This window comes from Arachis ipaensis, chromosome B07 (assembly GCF_000816755.2).
Source record: "Arachis ipaensis cultivar K30076 chromosome B07, Araip1.1, whole genome shotgun sequence".
Taxonomy (NCBI): domain Eukaryota; kingdom Viridiplantae; phylum Streptophyta; class Magnoliopsida; order Fabales; family Fabaceae; genus Arachis; species Arachis ipaensis.
The window spans coordinates 117,479,072-117,482,332 of NC_029791.2; the positions used below are offsets into that span (position 1 = coordinate 117,479,072).

The following is a 3,261-nucleotide window of genomic DNA, read 5'->3' on the forward strand; positions in this document are numbered from 1 at the left end:
GAGCTTGAAACTATCCATTATTACTAATCTTTGAGATCCGAGGCGGCCATGGATCGGAAAACCTTCTCTATGATTTTGCCCCTTCTGGGAACTGAGGCTGCAAGAGATTTGTGTCCCTTGAGAGAACCTCCATTATTATTGGCAATAGAAGAGGCAGCAGCAGGTTGAGATGATTCTCTTGTGGTTCCATCATGATGATGATGATCACTCATTGTGATGGTGTCGCTCATATTTGCTTGCTTCAGAGCTCACAAGTCACAATAATGCAATTAAAAAGAAGAAGAAAAGTAGTAGTTACTTACTACTCTGGTGTGAGTGGAGCCTTATCTTTTGTATAAAAACGACAAACAATCAATCATATGGATCGCACATTATTAAATGTAATTACTAAGCTTTTCTTTTTTTCTATGAGTAATTACTAGTTGGTATCATTTTTCAACAAGTGTACTGTCGTACAATAATTATTAATTAATACTGGATCCCCTGTTTTAAGGAACATGCATGCATTTAATTACTATTCAGAGGAAACCAATTAAAGGCAGGACATTTTGTAAAAGCATCATGCCCATATAGAGTAGTAGTAAATCACTTGCGTAATTGATCTAACAACATTTTAACCAACGGCGAAAACAGTAAAAAATATGCAATCAGAACCAACTTAAGTGTGACAAAAAGAGAGAGAATTTTGCTGATATCAGCAAGCTTGCGATATCGGAAAAAAACGACAACATGGGAGTATGGGACTTATTAGCCCGCATTACATTATTATCTAGTATTAAAAAACCAGGAATGCTAGAGTTAGTAATTTTTGTGATTTGTAATCATTAAATAGCCATCAATGATAATTTTAATGGTATGAGATTGGTGTGAGATTTTATCAAATTATTCACTTTTCTTTATCGGTTATATGCTGATCAGAATTTAACAAAATTGCTGGCCTCTAGATTTTTCTTTTAAAAAAATTCGGCCAAATTTTAAGAAATACCATATATGTGACGTATTTTTTCGCTCCTGTATGTGACAAGGCAATGTGGCTCTAAAGTCTAAACACGCAATTAGAATTTATACTTACAAAATTAAAATCATTACTGCAACTTGGCTCAGGATTCGGTGGTCCAGGAAACTTTGGACCACTTAGTGGTCCAAGTAGAAAACATGTTTTTTAAGATTTTTTAACAACTGCTACATAATCCTTTAACTAATTTTAATTATAAATTGATCCTATATATTTTATATAATTATAAAAATGATTTTTTATTTTATAAATAATTAATTTATCATAAATCTATCATGTTCATTAACAATCAAATACAAAAACAACAACAATTATATCCTCCATGGATCCAAATCGATTAAAATATTACATTCGATCCGAGACGTTCCTGAGGAGTCATGAAATCGTGTTTCGCTGAAAACCAATCGATTGGACTATCAAACCAATCGATTGAAATTTAACTTAATCGATTGGATTTCAGTTTATCAACAAACAATCGATTGTATATTGCTGGTAAGCATGGTTTTGCATAAATCAATCGATTGGTCATAGTAACCAATCGATTGAACAATGAATTAAATGTAAAATTTATGTAATTCAATCGATTGCTTATGATTTTCAATCGATTGAATTCTTCCAAGGAAGCAATTCCACCAAAACAGAGAAATTGTATGCAGGGACCAGCTTGTGCTTACAGTGGCAGCAGCACTGTTGTAAAGCCAATGAGAGGGAACAGTTTGTAGTAGTTGTAAAAAAGAAGCTCTTCAAATATAATATACTGAGTGGCAATTCCACTCAATTGCACTTGTTAATTCGATTCTTGCTGAGCATTATTGATCGGATTTGAGACATTCACTTGAGCATAAGGTTATTTCTGGAGCTATATGTTATCTCTTATTTTATTTTAGTATGAGCGCTTCTTGTATCTGATTCTGCATGTTTTGTGGTTGTGGATATGTGTCTGAGAGAACTCTCACTCAATTTCCCGTCTCCTCTATTCGTGTCAGATTTGCAGAGTACTCATGGACTCTGAAATCCTGTTATATTCATGAGTGGAACAACTCAATTGAAGTGATTCACTTAAAAGTTTCTTACCCTGGTCCCTAAGTTACAAGCAACTGAAGCTATTGGAATTTTCTAGTTTCAACAAAGTTCCTTACAAGTATATTCTTGCTTCAATTTTCAACCTGTTTCTTTTCCATTCTGATTTTGGAACCAGGTTTTCAGTTTTTTGGTGTCATGTCTTAGATCAGTCACATGTATGAGGAGCATCGACTGCTTGTTGCTCAATCATGTGGAGAGCTTGCAGAATTTGTACGGCCTGAGATTCGGGATTCTCTTAATTTATCTATTGTGCAGCAATTCTGCTGTTGTTGTTCGAGAGGCTGCGGCTTGTAATCTGGCTATGCTGCTTCCACTTTTCCCAGACATGGATAAATATTTCAAGGTCAGCCTCACTTAATTTGCTTGAGGCAATCATGAAGATTACTGACTTGAGACTTGGCTACAATATAAGCTCTAGAACAAGTTGATAAGGTATGGTCTAGGAATGGAGCCTTCTCCACTTGTCATAATATAAAAAAAAAATTTAAGGAACTATAATTAAGGCTGAACAGTTGATACAGTTCTCTGTTGTTTTCTTTGTTGATAGGTGGAGGAGTTGATGTTTCAATTGGTATGTGACCCATTAGGAGTGGTGGTGGAAACTTCTCTCAAGGAATTGGTTCCAGCGTTGTCCTCCTCTTTCTGGGGTTGAAGGGTCTGCAGAATCACATCTCTGTGTCCTGGGTGAAAGAGAGTGCTGGAATATAGATATTCTTTTAAGAATGCTGGTGGAATTGCTTCCTTGGGTAGACCAGAAAGTCATAGTAACCAATCGATTGTTTGGAAAAATTCAATCGATTGAAAATCATAAGCAATCGATTGAATTACATAAATTTCACATTTAATTCATTGTTCAATCGATTGGTTACTATGACCAATCGATTGATTTATGCAAAATCATGCTTACCAGCAATATACAATCGATTGTTTGTTGATAAACTGAAATCCAATCGATTAAGTTAAATTTCAATCGATTGGTTTGATAGTCCAATCGGTTGGTTTTCAGCGAAACACGATTTCATGACTCCTCAGGAACGTCTCGGATCGAATGTAATATTTTAATCGATTTGGATCCATGGAGGATATTATTGTTGTTGATTTTGTATTTGATTGTTAATGAACATGATAGATTTATGATAAATTAATTATTTATAAAATAAAAA

The 3,261-nt window shown here is 34.5% G+C and overlaps 1 long non-coding RNA gene across 1 annotated transcript; it reads left to right on the plus strand.

Annotated features, from left to right (window-relative positions):
• On the plus strand, positions 1,618-2,852 carry LOC107608355. Its single transcript, XR_001612828.2, has 3 exons — positions 1,618-1,861; positions 2,002-2,441; positions 2,646-2,852. It is a non-coding gene; the product is annotated as an uncharacterized LOC107608355 (long non-coding RNA).